The 19893-nt window shown below is 37.8% G+C and overlaps 1 long non-coding RNA gene across 1 annotated transcript; it reads right to left on the bottom strand.

Moving 5' to 3' along the window:
* Positions 1-697: 697 nt before the first annotated feature.
* Positions 698-1669, bottom strand: LOC131065131 (uncharacterized). Its single transcript, XR_009111378.2, has 2 exons — positions 1234-1669; positions 698-991 (listed from the first exon to the last, which is right to left on the bottom strand). It is a non-coding gene; the product is annotated as an uncharacterized LOC131065131 (long non-coding RNA).
* Positions 1670-19893: the final 18224 nt, after the last annotated feature.

Genomic DNA, 19893 nt, shown 5'->3' with positions numbered 1-19893 from the left:
AATAAATCATGCACACACAAGGACACATGTTAGTAGGTTAGTGGGTTAGTGTTTTTCCTTACTCTATGCTAGTTACATCTTACATGAGGACTTCCTGTCACATTTACGACAGTAGACCTCATAGGTCATATACATAGCTCATATAACTTACTCATGAGACCCCATAGGTCATTTACAATAATGATACAATACAATATACATTAGTACATAGGATTTTATAATGCCATAATATGAATCTTTGACTCCAAATGTAGCGTCTCCATTGTCATCAGACTCACCTCCATCTTCAAACTGGAAGACGAACATATGACCCAGACGTTTTATCCGCCCAACCAAATGAAGCTTTCGCTTCTCGGTGCTCATGATAAGCTCCCGTCCCTCATGATGGAGTTTTTTAGTAAACCGGAATCAACTGTTAGGAATGGAACCTGTGCATGTATGTAGTATCTAACAACCGAACTATTGAACTTAGCTACATGTGTTATGACAGGGAGTGAATTAATTAAGTTATTTGGCCAATTTAACCCTTTTGGGGTAGGTGAAAACACCCTTCCTTGGTTTAACCCATAACAAGCACATCTTTCCTAATACATCCATCATAGTCAATTCAATTACCCTCCCTGATTAATTTTTATTTATTATTTCACATTCAATATTTCTTCTTACTCATTCTCATTTAAGTAATACTCCCAAAGTATGAGTTAAATGGATAGATTTATTACTGATTGATAACAAGTTTCATTGTATCATGACATTAGATCCGATTAAATGATCAATGGAAAATAAAGGGATGAAATAAAAACCATAATAACTAGAATGAAATATAGGTTAACTGAGAAGAATCGACCCTTTTCTATCAACCTGTATGAATTTATTTAATGATTTCCAGCAGTTGTGAAGGGTATAAAGGAAGCTTCTCCCAATTACCCGCACTAGAAGTCTCAGCCATAATGGAACTTTTTACTACAGTAAATAATAATGATTCGTTTCTCTGCAATTTCAAGAAAAATCTGTGTTAGAAACCCAACAGACCTGAAAAAAAATCTCAAAGCTTGAAAAATTCATAGAGGGAATCGACTTGCATCGACCTCCCTCAGCCACAAGTGAGAAATGATGTGCAATTAAAAAAAACAGAGAGAAGATAGGCTACATCAATCCACAAGAATAGTTTCAACTGTTAGAAAGAGGCAAGTCAAAGTCATGAAAATGAATTAAGGGAAAATCAGAAAATACTCAGCAAAACACGTGGTGGGGAGGCGATGTTGGTCTTCCTGCAGACAGGTCTCATTCAAACACAAGTACCCTGTAGAAATCACGGGGAAAGAGAGGGGAATCTTGAGTGTTCTCCCCACCGAACCCAATCTGCCCAAGTCGCCCTCTACAGACCAATGAAATCGCTTTGAGAGTGAAGAAGAAGCGACTCTCCCTAGAGTCGACTTGGCTTGCTAGATCGTGGAGAGGAAAGGGAAATGGTGGTGTGGTCTCCCTGCAAGCAGCTCGAACTCCTTAATTCACCCTTGCAACCAATAAAATCGTCAAATGAGAATGGAGAGGGTTGCGATGAAGGAAGCCCCAAATTTTAATTTCAATTCTAACGCCCCCCAAAATGGTTTCCCAGGTTTGATTAACAACTTCCCTTGGCTGAGGAAATCGATCCTCAATGTGTGGATCTAGACTCATGAAATATAATGGTTAAGGAGAGCTAACTAGAGAAACTTAAGTTGAGAGCAAAATAAACAAGGAGAAATAGCCACTTAAGTGAGAAGAAGATTGCAAAACTTACGCATTCTTGGTGAAGACTGAGCTACCTCCCCTAATTATACAATTTAGAGTCTCAGTTACAAGAGGCTTATCTCTTGTTTAAATTTTCAAATTATATTTTAATATTTTTAATTTCAATTTTAATATTATGCTTCAATTATATTTAATTAATACTATAATTTAATCATTATAACTTGTTAATTTGATTTTAATATTTAATGTAATTCATTTTATTTGATTATTATTATTAATTTGTGTGTGCGTGTGCAGGTTCACATTATGTGAGTTACTGTCGACAAGCTAGGAGACCCCTCCCCGGTCATATGTCCGCCTTCGACGATTGACCTTGCATTCACTTCATACTCAACGAAAACGTCAAATCATCATATATATACATAAAAGTTCATAATTAACATTACATCACATAAATCACGTTAATAATATCACAAAAAAATAATATAGTCAAGCATATTTATTAGCATCATAATGTCAAATATCATCAATAATATCAATGTCTAATAAAATAAAATAATCTAAAACTTATTAGCCTAAAACTGGTTCATGACATCCTTCCCCACTAGGAAGAGACATCGTCCCGATGTCTTGGCACACATGCAGAAACAATAAGGTATCTCTCTAATGAAATCATAAATCACAAGGTGAATCCAATAGACATCTATGTGCTAATAGTTCGAAACAAATAGACATTTAAGCAAAATGAATCCTATCAACCATAAAGAATAATTAACAGAGAACCAATTTCATATAATACTTCTACCACATATCCATAAAATTTCTACATCTAGTTAGAATTCAAGTATTTGATATGTATTTGGAAATAGTAATAGAAATATGTCTTAAGAGGCTATCCTTATTTAAAATTTAATGGATTCACATTTTCCAAGTATAGAAGGATATGCACAAGCTAGATGGAAGGTGTAAATAATGTTTTATACAATGATAACTTGTAGGCTAGACGATATTCATGAACTTTTCATACAATAATCAGAAAAATGAAATCCTAAGGCTATGATTGCCTACTCACAAGAAACATAGCTCAATACACAAATCCTGGTAATAAGGAATTAGAACAGGTTGCAATTCAATCTATGAGATAATTCGAGTTAGAGATCTCACCTATCCAGCTAACTCATGTGACCTAGGCATCATGCACATCTCATTACCATTTAATTATGCAACCTAGACATTATGCTCATCTCGTCATATTTTAATAATTAATTGTTAATGTCATGTCCATATTGAGTTTCTATCATATCCCAAAAATATCATCACACTAAACCAAGACGTGAGCCTACTTCATCCAATGTCATTCACGTAGGTGGTCATATCTCTATACAACTATTTATGCATTGAATATCATGTCACCACATTCATAGACAAATGCATGCTACCAATATTCACAACATCAAACATGCCAAGCTATACCAAAGAATTCTTAAGTTATAAGGCTTATTTTCAATCTTATCATTACTATAATTTTTCTACAGTCTACTCTCTTGATTTATTGATCATTACAAAATAATATGACAATTTAAGTATCATTACATCCAACTATGCACTCACTCATCTTGCAAATGTCTTCCCATTTCATTACACAAGAAGAAAAGATATGAGGGAAAAATTCTACCACATCTACTGGACATGGTATGATGAAATAACTTTGATACCAACAGACAATTGAGAGGGGGGGGGGGGGGGTGAATCAGTTGTCTCCAAAAAACTACACAACTTGAACTTATTCTCAGATCTGATAATTAAACATGAAAGCATAAATCAACAACACATAATAGAAAATCTTGAGGACTACGACAAAGGTAGGGTCAACCTCGCTGTTTCCAAGATTTCTGAAAACTGGTCTAATGGTTCTTTTAAACTATACGGAGTTAAATTTAAACTAGATGCTGGGCTTATTTCTACTGTAACTGGTATGCCCCACTCTGGGGTCAACTTCTTTTGAGACCTCAAGGTCTCCAACAATGTTGTGTCCCTGTTCCCGCACAAAGAGAAAGAGCGGGCCAAAATTGGCAAGGCTACTGGGGGCTACTATGATGCTACAAACATCAAGAAGTTGTGGGGCTGGGTCCTGAACGCTATCATGGAGTATATTATGGTTGAAGGCCGCTACTCTAGGGCCCACACTTACCACTTCGTGCTCCTGAACCATTTCAGACACGACAAAAAAGTGTCTTTGCCCTACTACCTTTTTCGATCCCTCTCCAGGTCCCTGAACAAGCACATGATGAACCCTTCTAGCCCGATTCTCCACTGTGGGCTCCTGCTGCTCATCTATGAGCATTGCAAAACCCTTGCTTTGCAAGAAAATAAGTGGATTTCCATCTCCCCTGGTAAAAGGAGGATGGAAGAGGGAGACACCAGCAAAGAGAAGGCGTCATCCAACAAGAAAAGGAAAAGCTCCCCTAGGCTGGAAACTGACGACATTGTCAAGGAAAGCAGTGGTATGGAGACAGATGACTCTAACAGAGAAGACAGCTGGAAGGAAGAGGAAGTGGGCAACGAGGAAGAAAGCAGAGATTTCGAGCCTGGTCAAGAAAGCCCTATTCCTAGTGATCACCCTGGCAAGGACAATATCAATCTGATGGAGGAGACGACACCCAAGGATAATGAGGAAATAGAAGTTAATTCTGAGAAGGAAACAATTAAATGCTCCGAGAAGAACCTGGCTAAGGAAGGGGATAGCAAGGATAAGGATAGTGCTGGCGAGGGGCTTATCCTAGATAATCTCAAGATGCTCTCGGAGGCCAGAATGAATTTTGACAGACAGACTTACGAAACTTTGAAAAACCTGGAGAAGCATGGGATAAACTCGGACAAAAAGATTGAGGATGAAAACAAAGAGCATGCTAACTGGAAGCGGGAAATGGAGAACAAGGTAAAATTGCTGGAAGAGGGAAAAGAAGCGATGAAAAATCTGATGGGAATTATCCCAAGCATCCTCTCCACTGTCACCAAAAACTTGGAACACATTGCTAAGGTCTTTGACCATTCTCCTAAACCGGTTGTAGACCTTGACCTGGAGGAGGAGACCATCTAGACTGGCAGTGCTGGTGATGCTACCCCGGTGGGCAGAACAACTAAGAGAACTAGGGCCAGTATCAAGAAAGCTATGGCTGCTGCGGCCAAGGACCCCCCCAACCTCAAAGACAACATCAAAGAGCTACAAGAAATAAGCAGCACCCTGGCTAAAGCCCTGGATAAAATCTGATTCCTGAACGACCTGCTAGCTTTCAGGGGCTTTTGCTGGCTTTTCTCGGTTTTATGCTGGTTTTTTTCCTTTTGATCTGTTTCTCTCTGTTTCTCGCAACTTTGTTGTTTTAAGCTTGTAAAGGGTTCCGGGGTCCCTTCAAAACCTGCTTTTTCATTAATAAAAAACAACACATAAAAACACCCATAACACTAAGGTTTTTGATGTGGAAAACCTATTAGGGAAAAACCACAGTGGGGATGAACCCACAAAATAGGTAAACTTTGTTAGAAGTATTACAATAGGGAATGCACATGCATTCAGGCACATTGCCTAAAGCTCACTGCTCAAAAATAACAAGGGCTACAACCTACTCACATCCGGAAGTTATCAACTAAGAAATGACATCCTTAATTCCTGGTTACCATTCTGGTTAAGCACATGATAACTTTCATCTTCTTCTTCACACTTCTTCTCTGGTTCCAAAAGATCAATACACTATTCATACACATACATTCACTCTTTCAATCTTTCATACCTTACACAAGATTATTATATTTATTTATACATGACATCAGCCTATCTTTCCAAGTTCGGCTCAACATACATAGAACAATTACAAAAATATAACCATACTTGATACAATATAACATCTATAGACACTTAAATTAATTATTTTAATTAATTAATTTAATTTTCTCACATAAATATTTTATTAATTATGCCAATCCCTATTCTTTCTCAATATTAATTAAATATAATTAATATTGTCACTATAGTCTAGTGATTGATTTATTTAATAAATCAATCTACCTTTATTCTTCTAAAATCCCTAAAATTAGTTCTCTCCAAATTCCTCCTTTTAATTAGTTTATCTTAATTAATTAATTGATCCACGTGATTCCTACAAATCACCTTTTCCTAATCCATCATTAACCTAATTAATTCTTCTAGAAGCACCCCTAATCTCACTTATCATTATTCTTCTAATTTTTAATTCCCTCCACTCATTCTCTCTCCTAGTCAAATCCTCCTACAAATCCCATTTGTCTTAATCCCACCTAATCATTCTTCTAATCTACCCTCTAATGAGTTGCTAGTGGCTAATCCTCATGATTGGCCACAAAGTCAATTCCTTGTCCCCTCACTCACCCACCTTCCTTAAATGCCCTTTTCCTAGGTAAATGTGAGATTTTCAAAATCTCACATTCCTCTAGGTATCCCTTCCTATTCCTCCAATCCCTATGAGTATTCTTTTAAGGAATTTTTAATTCCTTCTCCTCATCACTCAAAGAATATTTTATTCCTTTTCTCTTCCCTAGGTGCATTCAGAAGCCTTCCCAACGAACCTTGGCGACTGTGGAGACAAGAAATGCCTTTATCGCATATCTCTTGGACTCCACACTTGTCTTGTCAGCTCCCCTTGGTCCATGTGTGGGCTCACATGCAATCCTGACCCTCTATCTTGGATCAATCCTAGTCCTTCATTTCCTCCCCTCTTCTCCTATAAATTGGAGACTCGACTCTTTCATTTGCCATCTCCAAGTTATCCAAGTTCATGCTGTCAATTTGAGCCTAGAAAATCATCCAAGTATCCAAACTCTAGCAAAATTTCCATTCACCTATTACTTAGCCAATTTCCCATCCATTCCATCTCACCATCCAGTATCTTGTGCACAATCTTGGAGAGCCAACTACATCAAACAAAGGAGCACATCCAATCAGGTTGAAGACAAGGGTGCAAGTTCAACCTCATCAAGCTCAATCTGAAGGAGAAGATACAAGGTATAATGGTCTTTTGATGTTTTTAACTTTTTATTGCTTGTTTCATTGCATTTGATCATTATTTCCTCTTTCCATCTTTCCCCCTCTTCATTTTGGTATGCCTGGTGGGACCCACGTCCCTAAATTTATCCCTTTTTTGGGGTTTTTTGTAAGTTTTTGGTCACAGGTACCGGAATATCGCAAGCGACTGCAAATTGGTGCGAGCACTTCGGATTTAGCGTGACTGACAGTTCATTCAGCATGAGCACACACACTTTGGCGCATAGGTTTCAAAATTTAAATTTACAACTCGCCTATTTTGCAGTCTGTAGATTAGCGCATCCGTGTTGGTTTTAGCACAACCACATTGGTTTTAGCATGACCGCATTGGTGAAACACATAGTCCTCCTTTTGTTTTAGATTTGTGCATTTTTGCCCTTTCTGTTATTTTCATAATTCAAAAACACCTAATTTTTTTAAATATCTCATAAATAAAAACATAATTTTTTTAGAAATCTAGTTGATTTTATCCAATTTACTTTCATTTGTTTTTTGGACCCTCAAGTCAGTGCGAGCAGTTCCTGTTCAGCGCGAGTGCTGTCCTTAGATTCCTGCCTTTTTAAATTTTTTTGAATTTCAAATCTCTGTTCTGTCTTTACTAACCTGTTTCAACACGAGCGCACGTATTTCAGCATGACCAGGAACAACACAACGTGACCGCTCAAGTATATTCTGTATTTTCTATTTTTTAAAATTTTTGGCCCCACTTTAGCGTGTACACAGACATTTCGGCGCCTGCATAAGCACTTCAACGCGACTATCTGCAAAATAGCGTGAGCACTGTTTCTGTAGACCTTTGTCTTCTAATCAGATTTTGTGAGTTTTGGCAGATTTTTTTGATTGGTCCAAGGCATTATTGGAGACTACTAGCCTGTGTTTTTGTAGGATGTTGGCTCAAGACTCCGCTTGTCAAAGATTTCATTGATTATTAAACTTTAAAAACTAGTAACATGCTTGTTTTGTAGGTTGCCAAGGAGATATAAGCAAATTTTGTGTCTTTATTTATTTTTTATCTTAGGCACCTAGATTTAATTAGGGGATAAAAGAATATCTTCTTGAAGTGTTTGATAAAAGTGTGAAAGTAGGAGAGTATGCTCTTGTCTATCTAGACAATCAGAATTCCAGACCTTTGGCACTTTTCTAGCTTGTTATGTGTTTTCCCTTAGCGGTCCTGCCCTCCTAATTTGCTTAGGCATTGGTGAGAGGGGAATGACCCAAGTGAGTACATCCAAACCTGGGCATTCCATCTCACTATAATAAATAGGCCTCTTGAGATGAAAGTTGCAGAGGACGGAGCTATTTGAGAGTTCACTATCATATTGGGCATTTTGTAGGGTCTTTAGGTCTCAATCACGCTTACGTGACTACATCTTGTTTGGTACTTTGTAGGGATATAAGCCTCAATTACGCTTGCACGACTACAAGGAGTAGTCTTCAAACATAAATCCTTATTAAGAATTCTAGGATTAGAGACCACCTGGTTCAACTTCGAAAGGTGGATAATCTTTGTGCAAGGGAGATAGTAACTCCCCAAAGAGACTTGCCATATCGTGCCCCCATTAGCGTTTGGAGTATGCTAATATGACATTGGGAATCCATTGAGTGAGACCCAACGACCGTATTCTGATTAGCTATTGGGTGTGTACCTGAATCAACAAGCAAAGGTTTTCCTCAACGAATTTCCTAGGGTAGCTTCATATGCTTGATGTGCTTATTTGAATCAATGACCAATGTGTTTGCTTTGTCTTCTTGCCAAGAGTATAATTAGTCAACATCCTAGTCATTATCATCAAAATCAAGTCTAGTCCAAGTCATAATCCCTAATCATCTCCATGTCATATTCAAGTCATAGCCAAATCATGTCCTAGTCATACAAAAAAATTTCAACCAACATTAATCAAGTCCAAGCCATAACAAACTCAAGTCTTCTAAACAAGTCCAAACTACGTTGGAACTCCATCCACCCAATGTTTCATAATCCCAAGTTGTATAAGCATCCCAAGAAGTCAATCTATCAACCAATCAAGAAGAAGAAGCTCATGCAGGCATAACTCGTTAGACGTTGAAAGTTTTGGTACACCAATCGCAAACTCTTGCTTAAAAATAGGACCTTTTTGCACCATTACCATGATTACATCCATGGTCATAACAATGAGTTTGATGCTAGTGACGAATTAAGAGTCCATGCCCTCTATCAAGGTTCAAGTTTGTCTTTTAATACCAACTATCGTCAGAATCAGGGTGGTTGCATCCTTTCACACAACTTTCCACTCAAACCAATCATCTATTGAGTCATTTTCATGCCAAGAATAGTCTAGTCATCAAATTTCTTCTAATCATTACCATCACCTCTCTTTGATCAATCGTCCTCAATATTTCCTAAGGACTTAGCACATGAACCAATTTTCAATCAATCATCCTTAATCCAATCAATCCTCAATCAACCATCTTCAATCAATCATCCTTTAATCAAATTGACCTCACGTTAAGGTTTTATGCCTTGTGAAGTTTTATTTAGACCTCATCTTTAATCAAGCAATCATTTGGATTTTGTGCTTGAAGAAGAATCCTCTCTAAGTACCTTCGCCCCATCCTTCGAGTCGATCAAGACTCTTATCTCACATCTTTATTTGTCTTAGGATCATTAGTCAATCCTTAGTAGAAGAAATACTTTGATCATTATTATAAGGTCTAAATCTTACCTAACTTGGTTGTTACCTTGCTTGTGGTTTCATCAACATCCCCCACCTAAAATCCTCATTCAAGGACTAAGGTGCAATATTAATCAAACCTGTGTCCTAATCCAAGGACTCTATCAATCAATCAAATCCAATTTCATCAAATCCAAATTAAATCCATAATCCAAGATCTATGCTAAGTCCTTTCATCAAATATTTTTCCTCTAATCAATCTTTCTAAATCTATTCTTGTATGGGCACAACTTGATCTCAAAAGAAAAAGATGGCCGAACAACAATATGGCATGTCGGACATTAGTGTCCTATATCAAGACTCTACACAAGATCTTACACAAAGTGTGCAAACCAACACCCAAAATAAACCACAAGAGGACCCTAATATGGTTGATCAAGATGAATTCTCTCTAGAAGTGCAAACATTTTTAGAAGACTCTTATAATCAAGAAATGATAGAGAAATTTATCCGACATAATCCTAGTGCTCTTATAAAGATTCTTATTGAAAATGGAGCTTGCCTTCCCCTCGATTTTGATAGATCCATTCTTGATTAACAACCACAAGGAGACCTTGCTCCTACTTATATTTTCACACTCATTCTTCAACCTCAATCAATTGCGCCCCCACCCATCATCCAACCCCAATCAATAGCGCCCATGACATCTATCCCCATGGTCTCCATTATGCCTTCTTCCTTCTTAGCATCTATTCCAATATCCAATCCAATCTCATCTATTCTCCAAAATGCTTCTATGCCATGTTCTTCTACCTGACCATACATTTCTATTCCACAATCCTCCATTCCTCTCAATAATGTTGATAACTTCATTCGAGCTTTGCTTCCTCCTATCACAACAATTTGCGTGTCGCAACCAATTGTCACTCAAGTCCCCGTGACATCAGTCATCACATCTCACATCCTCTCTTCCTCGTCATATCAATATATTAGTGGTGGTGGTACGACTTCCATGACTCATCCAATTCTAGGGGCAAGCACAATCCTTCATGTCCAAAATCCATAATAAGACATCATCAAGGAAATCTAGGACATGAAAAACATTATCAAAAACATGAAGGAATGGACTAACAAAAGAAAACCTTACTCATTTGAGGAATTAAGTCCTTGTCCTTATGACCCATCTATATCAATTGTACCATACCCACCAGGGTTTGAGATGCCTAAGTTCATGAAGTATGAGGGCAAAGGGGACCCCCAAGACCATGTTTGTGAGTTTCACATCTTATGTCAAGAAGTATCCTATAGTGACTTATACCTTCGAAGGCTCTTCCATAAGAGTCTCATGGGAGATTCTCTTGCATGGTTCTTGTCCTTACCTCGAGGTTCTATCACTTCCTTCCCAAACTTAGTAGAAAAGTTTGTGACCCACTATGCCTACAACATTGTTAATGATGTTTTCATGATGAACCTTTGTAACACAAAACAAAGGCCTGGAGAGACTTTCATTAACTTCTTGCAAAGATGGTGACATCTCATCAAGAAATTCCAGTGGGACATGCCTGAACAACACCAAATTGAATTATTTCAAAAGAATCTGGTGCCCGAACTATCAAGACCCTTGACATCTCAAAGTATCAAATCTTTCCAAAAATTGAATAACAAGGGCCTAGCCATTGAACATGTCTTGTTAGAGGAAGGAACCTTAAAACATTACCAAAAATCAAGTCAAAATTCTTCCTCTTACCATAATGATAAACCAAAATTTTGGTCTAAAAACAAGAACATAGTCAATAATGGTGTGACTGATGCAAAATGGGTCCAGACCGTGGACACTCTTCCAAAGCCCACCACCACTAGTCGCCAATTCAATAATCAAAACAATCAAAATCAATCTCAAAATCCTCAGAATAATATCTCAGTTCAGGGGCGACCATCCTGATCTAACAATAGGACTCCAAGACACTTCACTCCTCTTGTTGAGCCCATTGAGGTTGTGTTCCAAAAGGTAGTCTTTCTGATAACTTGCCCATTTGATCCTTATCAACCCAAACCTAGGTGGTATAATGAGAATGAATATTGTGAATATTATTGTATCAATGGACATGATACACGAAAGTGTATGAAGCTAAAAATCTACATACAAGATCTCATTGATAAGGGCGATATTGAGGTAGCAACTTCAAAACCTAGTAACAACAATGAAAAGATCAAAATGTACCAGGAACCCTTCCCAAAACATGATAAAGTTAAAGGCTCATCATCTAACATTTTGAACTATGATTATACCAACCATATAAAAGGCTTTGAATTTTTAGTGGGTCACCTTTAGCCTGCAGATAACCATGTCAATGCCACAACTATCCAAGGAGATAACCCTCCCCCTTCCCAAAGCATACCTAACTCTGCTAAGATAGTCATTCAAGGAGCCAAACCTTTCGCTTCCCACTCTCAGAATGACTATAACGTAACCACCTACCAAGGCAAACTCACTATTCAAGGAGTCCCTCCCTCACCTAACCCTCACCCCATGTCCTCCACTCGTTGATATGACCTCCTTGACCTCTTGGAAAGACCCCAACACATATCTCCATCTTAGAGCTCCTCAAAAATTCCCCCGTCCACAAGGAAATTTTGGAACAAGCCCTCCTTGATTCTTGCATTCCCAATAACATCAATGCTGCCCAATTTCAAGCTCTCATTGGAAACCTTGCTTCCCAACAACACCTTGTGTTCACTTCCAATGACGCTCCTGCAGATGAAGACCATAATAAACCTTTGCACATCAAATTCCTTATCCAAAAACACAAGGTTAAATGTATCTTGATAGACGGTGGATCTGGAGTCAATCTGTGTACATATAAATTAATAAAATAATTGGGGCTTTCTAAGGACCTCGTAGATATGTCAGGAAGAATTACAATAGAAGCTTATGATAATGGAAAAAGAGTTTCTAAAGTAATGATCACCTTGCCTCTTCAAGTGGGCCCTATTATAATTTAGATCCCTTGCCAAGTCCTGGATCTTGATCTCCCTTATAACATCCTCCTCGGATGATCGTGGATTCATTACCTTCAGGTCGTCCCTTCCACTTATCATCAGTGCATCAAATTCCCCTTCAATGGAAGAGAGATCAGTATCAAAGGTGATCCACAACCATTTCAATATTGCAAGCTCTTAGAGGGGAAGCATCCATATCATTGCCCATTAAATATACCCTCTCCAACTCCTCCATCTGACACATCAAACATCTCCTCCACCTCATCCCAAGAAGAGCCCAAAATCAAGATCCTGGATAAGGGCTGCAGAGAATACAAACTCGAGGATGTCTTATTAATAGGAAATCTCCTCGTGTCCACCTTTTAGCAATTGGGTCCACTTGATGAGGAGAGTCTTAAGACAGATGTGTCTTCATGGTTGTACCAAGAAGAAGATGAAGACCTAGCAAAAATACCTAAGAAAATGTATCCAAAAGCACCAGTTATAGTAGAGAAGATGGGTTACAAAGGACACGACCTGAGACTAGAAAAGAAAGGAATAAAAGAACCAATAAATCCCATCTCATACAAGTATAATAGGGGCTTGGGTTATACTCTAGTTCCTAAGATCACTATCACTGGTGCCCTTCAAGTCCTTCTTTGGATGTCGAAGACTCTGATGAAGAGGAGTTCCATGAAATTCCTTTTGAATATGGAGACGACATCTTTTTTGACATCCACATCAACACCATCACTCCCATAACCCCTCCCATTCCGCATGAGCTACAACTTGTCCATCCCAAACTTATAGACCAAGGCCAATGAGACAAACTCGCTTTAGATGTCTACGACGATGATAATGCTCTCATGACTCTCCTGGCTATGCACAATTTAGAAGACTGCAATAGAGTTAATCGAATTTAGTTACATAAAAAATGATTCTTTGGTAGTTAGGCCAATGCCCTTAGTCGCAAAAAGGATAATAAAAAGAAAAACCATGATTCCCTAGGTGAAAACCTCTCTGAGGCATCTTTGGATGAAGAACAAGTAAAAACAAAGGGCATATCCAAAAGTGAAAACCTGGATCATGCACTTGAGTATGAGGGACTTGACCTCCCTACCATTGTTCCTCCTTAGCAAGATAGGTCAACTTTACTAATAGAGGAAACATACAGTATCAATATGTGCACCGAAGACACTCCAAAGAACGTGCTCATTGCCAAGTCCTTAACGGATCAAGAGAGACAAGAATTTGTCGATTTTCTCACAGAATCAAAGATTATTTTTTCTTGGTCATATGCTGACATGCCAAGCCTAGCTCCAGACTTGGTAGTTCACAATCTTGTTGTCCATCTAGATGAAAAACTAGTAAAGCAGAAGTTACGCAAGATGCATCCACATATTGCACTCCTAGTCAAAGCAGAACTTCAAAAGATGTTGGATGCAGAATTCATCAAACCAATAGACTACCTTGAATGGGTGTCCAACATTTTTCCTGTCGACAAAGCTCCTAGGGGCATCCACATTTGTACTAATTTCCAAGATTTGAACAAAGCTTGCCCCAAGGATAAATTCCCACTCCCCAACATAGACATGATTGAAGACCTCACAATGAGACATGAGATGCTATCACTTATTGACGAATTTTCTAGATACAATCAGATCAGGATCACAAAGGAAGATCAACACAAAATAACATTCACAACACCATGGGGCACCTTTTGTTACCAAGTCATGTCTTTTGGTTTAAACAACGTCGGAGCTACATATCAATGTGCAATGACAACAATTTTCCATGACCTCTTGCACAAAATCATGGAGGACTATGTGGATGATCTTCTAGGAAAATCCAGGACAAGACATGAGCACATCCCTATCTTAAGGCAATTTTTTAAAAGATTGGAAAAATACAAACTGCGCCTCAATCCTAAGAAATGTGTCTTTGGTGTCACATCGGGAAAACCGCTAGGTTTCATTGTTTCCTGCAGAGGCATAAAGGTTGATCTTGCAAAGGTGAAAGCTATCATGGAAATGCCTCCCCCAAAGACCCTTAGACAGTTGTGCAACCTCCAAGGAAAGATCCAGTCTATCAAACACTTCATCTCACAACTTGCAGACAAATGACCCATTTTCTCACTTATTACATAAATATACCAAATTCAAATGGGACTGCCTGTGTCAAAAGGATTTTGAGAAGCTTAAGGAATATCTTGCATTACGCCCGATTCTCATGCCTCCTATTCCAGGAAAGCCATTTATTTTGTACATATCTGCTACTGTAGTGGCATTGTGGGCATTATTGGCACAAACAAATGATTAGGGAAAGGAGCATGCCATATACTACATCAGTTGAACACTAATAGGGTATGAGATCAATTATACCCCCATTGAAAGAGAATTCTTAGCACTTGTCTTTACAATGCAAAATCTTTGGCACTACATGCTTAAAGACAAAACAAAACTGATTGCTAAGATTGACCCTCTCAAATACCTCTTGTCAAAACCTGCTCTCACTAGTAGAACTGCTAAATGGGTCATGTTGTTAAGTGAATTTGACATTCAATATATGGAAAAAAAAGAAATCAAAGGATAGGTAATAGCAGACCAACTGGTTGATGCTCCACTTCCAGGTGACCATCCGATCCTTGCAGAATTTCCAGATGAATTCATAACGACTGTCACCACATCCTCCACATGGCAGTTGTACTTTGATGGTTCTTGCACCCAAAATGGATCGGGGGCAGGAAAAATGTTGATCACACCTCAAGGAGATTGCATCCCAGAATAATACAAGATAGCCTTTGCATGTACCGACAACATTGCAGAATATGAAGCACTGATTATTGGACTATGCTTGGCTATTCAATGGAACATATTGGAATTACATGTCTATGGTGATTCCCAACTAATTATCAAACAAGTCAATGACGAATATCAAACAAAATATGACAAGCTTCTTCCCTATCGTAGTATGGTTGAAGATCTCAAGGAAAATTTCACATCAATCAAGTTTGATCAAATTCCACGAACAAACAATAGATCTATAGATGCAATGGCCACTATTGGCTCCCTCCTTCAGATGCTGACACATAGTCAGAAGTGTGAATTCTTGCTCGAGAAACTCTTCAAACTGACATATGATTTACTAGAGTTGGAAATGGCGTGTGTACTTGTTGGTCTCGAATCCCCCTGGTATCAAGAGACCTTCACTTACCTAACAGACAACACCATTCCCCCACACCTTACCAAAACCCAACAACAAACCTTCATCAGTCGATATGCTCATTACACTATCCTTGGAGACACCTTGTTCAGAAGGCATTTCGATGGTTCCCTCCTAAGGTGTTTAGACAAACAAGAGGTTGAATGGGCACTACGTGAAGTGCACAAAGGTATTTGTAGGGAACACTCAAGTGGGCTCACTTTGGCTAAAAATCTCTTGTGAATGGGATACTACTAGCCTACAATAGAAGTAGATGCATATAGTTATGTGAAGAAATGTATCCCTTGCCAAAAACTGTTAGACAGTTCAAATAACCGGAAGACACCTGAGAGGGGGGGTGAATCAGTTGTCACCAGATTACTGGGACCTTAAGAAATTAAAACTTTAATACTAGAACCCAAAAGATCAATACCGAAATGCATAAACCAAATACCAAAATAGTAGATAAACTAATTAAGCATAAACAATAATCAGAGAATAAATACCATCCACATGACACCAAGTTTTGTACGTGGAAAACCCGGTAAAGGGAAAAACCACGGTGGGAAGCCTACCCACAATTGGATAATACTTCTGCAGTAACTATGTGATTACAATTGAGGGGCCTACACTTGTAGGAAGGCTAATAACCTAGAGCGCACTGTTCATCACAAAAGGAGTCTCACTGACTACATAGAAATCTAGACTACAATACGGAGGAATGAATGAACTGCAAAGATAACATCTCCTATGCCTGAATACACTCAATACCAGAGGACTAAATCCTCTTACATAAACCCAACTTGATCACCAATGATCGACCAAATCCTCTGCTTGAATGATTATTACATTATTCTCTTCTATTACATTCCATATCCCATACCATATGATCTACAATGAGATCTTACATCATATATATACAAACCATCGACCACAAACAATAAGGTCGACCACCAAACAATAAAACAATTACATAATTACAAAACATGTCGGCCTGAGACCAAACAAATAATATCTAGCCCACAAGACATCCGGGAAACACATCGAGAAGTCCAATCCACATGTTACATTAATTCGGTCCATAACCTAGATAAATATCAAGATCCAATTTAGGTCCACACACGCTAAAGAAATGATCCCAATCAACCAAGTTTCGAACACGATCACCATCAGCATCCTGAATCTCTACCAGAAGCCGCACCAACACCACTTATGCATATCATCAAAGATCTTTATCAAATCTCTATCGGTGAAACCCTCAATGGAACAACAAACCAAGCTTACCAACATACATGATAGCATCCGATCACCATATCAAAACCAACTGACTGAACATGAATCTAAGTAACATGAAGAAGCCAATTTCATAACCCAAACATACTAGAGCATACCAAATCGACATGATCTAATCCAATCCAGAAGCCAAACATCCTACTGGGACCAAAAGGATACCGATAAAGCAACCAAAACAACTAGTGTTGACATCAATAACAAAACATCAATGCAACACATAATCAATTCCTCCAGATGGCCAACAATATCCCCCTTTGGAATTTATGGCAACACTGGATGTGAAAAACATCCAAGTGCCAAGAAATGCCAAACAAGTCTCCCCCAATGGAAGACATCCAACAATATCCCACACAAAGATATAGCAATGGATTTCTGAAACAAAGACCAAACTTCCCCTGTGAATGATATCTCTGTAAAGCTCTATTTTTCACACAAATATCTCTCCCCCTTTGAAATCAATGCTAAAAATATCAAAGCAAAAACAAAAACTACTGAATCACAAGGCTAACTACTCCCCCTAAGTAGTAGCATCCCCACATCAATCCAGAATGAATAATATCTCTGATAATGCATACTGGACTGATGCTAAATAGCATCAATCAGTTCTCTGTCGGAGGGGCGAAAACCCCTGACTTGTCTCTGAGGTACTCAAATGATTCTTTAGGCAAAGGTTTAGTGAAAATATCTGCAATCTTCTCTTTAGTGTTCACATAAACTAGTCTTACCTTATTTTGTTCCACCTTCTCCTTCAAAAAGTTATACCTGATAGATATGTTCTTTGTCTTAGAGTGAAATTCGGATTCTTTGATATGTCAATAGCAGCAAAGTTATCATAGTGAATAACTACCAGTCCAATGCAATGCACTTTAATGTACTTCAACATTTGCTTCATCCATAAGACTTGTGTATAGTTAGTAGCAGCAACAACATACTCAGCTTCAATAGTAGATAAAGAAGTACCTGATTGTTTCTTGCCGATCCATGAAACCAACTTCTCTCCAGGAAAGAAAGCTCCATTGGAAGTACTTTTCCGGTCATCAACATCACCTGCCCAATCTACATCTGTATATGCACATAAAGTAAAATCATCATCCTTAGGGTACCATAAATAATATTCAGATGTACCTTGCAAGTATCTAAAAATTCTTTTCACTGCACTCTCATGATTTTCTCTAGGATCACTCTGAAATCTTGATGCAATACAAACATCATTCATTATATCAGGCCTAGTCTGAGTCAAATATAGCAGACCTCCAATCATAGACTTGTGACTTGTAGAATTTACTAGTGCAAATTCATCTTTCCTTGTCAATTTCTCACTTGTAACCATAGGAGTACTTACCGGTTTAGAGTCTACCATACCAAATTTCTTCAACAATTCCCTAGCATACTTAGTTTGACAAATGAAACTACCTTTATCAGTCTGAGTAATCTGAAAACCTTATAAAATTTTCATTTCTCCAATCATAGGCATTTCAAATTCTTTATCCATATTCTTAGAAAATTCCATGCACAACTTATCTTCACCTCAAAAAATGATGTCATCAACAAAAACTTTAATAATCGGTATATTATCATCAGTGACTTTATAATATAGATTACTGTCAGCACTACCTTTAGTGAAACCAAGCTTCAAAAGATATTTATCTAGCCTTGTATACCAAGCTCTAGGTGCCTATTTCAATCCATATAAAGCCTTTTTTAACCTGCAAACCATATTTTTATCATCTGAAAGTGAAAAACCATCAGGTTGCTCAATATAAAATTCCTCATCAAGATCCAAATTCAAAAAGACACACTTAACATCCATCTGATAAACCTTGTAGTTTTTATGTGCAACATAGGCAAGAAATAATTTTTACAGCTTCAATCCTAGCTACAGGTGCAAAAGTTTCACCATAATCAATTCCTTCCTTCTGAGAATATCCTTTACAAACTAATCTAGCTTTATTCCTTACAACTTGTCCATCTTCATTTAATTTATTCCTAAATACCCATTTAGTTCCAATAACATTCTTATTTTTAGGTCGGGGAACTAAAGTCCATGTGTTATTCTTCTCAATTTGATCTAATTCTTCTTCCATAGCTTTCATCCAACATTCATCTTTACATGCTTCAATTACTGATACCGATTCAATTTGAAAAATTAAACATAACTCATTAGCTGTCAATCTCCTTCTTGTCATAACTCCATTTTTTTTTATCCCCAATGATCTGATCTTCTAAATGATTCATCCTTACATACCTAGGAGTCTTTTGATTCTCTATTCCTCTTCTCAGTTCTTCAGTTACTGTTGAATTTTATGATACTACCGGAGTAACTGGTTCAAATTTTTTATCCAGTAAGGTGTTACCGGTTCAGTTATGATCATTTCCACTGCTGGTTCTTGCTCATAAACTTTGATTTGATTTCTATTCAGCTCATCCACCTTGGCATTAGCGCTCTCCACAATTCTCTGCAATCTCTTGTTATAACATCTATATGCCTTTCTTTCATTAGAATAACCAATAAATATTCCTTCATCACATCTAGGATCAAATTTTCCAACGATATCATCTCTCTTAATATAACATTTACTACCAAAGATTCTGAAATACTTAACTGTAGGTGTATTGCTATACCATAATTCATAAGGTGTCTTATCGGTTTCTCTTTTGATATGTACTATGTTGAATGTATAGATTGTTGTGCTCACTGCTTCTCTCCAGTAGATATGAGGTAAATTAGCTTCCATCATTATTGTTCTAGCAACATCCAAGATAGTTTCGTTTTTCCTTTCCACAACTCCATTTTGCTAAGGTATCTGAGGAGCATAAAATTGTCTCCTTATACCATGCTTCTCACAAAAGTTATTAAACTCAACAGATGTGAATTCTCCACCATGATATGAACTTAAGAATTTAATATTCAATCCTGTCTCAGTCTCAACTTTAGCCTTAAAGATTTTAAACTTTTCAAAA

Source organism: Cryptomeria japonica, chromosome 5 (genome assembly GCF_030272615.1).
Source record: "Cryptomeria japonica chromosome 5, Sugi_1.0, whole genome shotgun sequence".
Classification (NCBI taxonomy): Eukaryota; Viridiplantae; Streptophyta; class Pinopsida; order Cupressales; family Cupressaceae; genus Cryptomeria; species Cryptomeria japonica.
The sequence above is the reverse complement of the archived record's forward strand: the minus strand, read 5'-3'. Positions and strand labels throughout refer to the sequence as shown.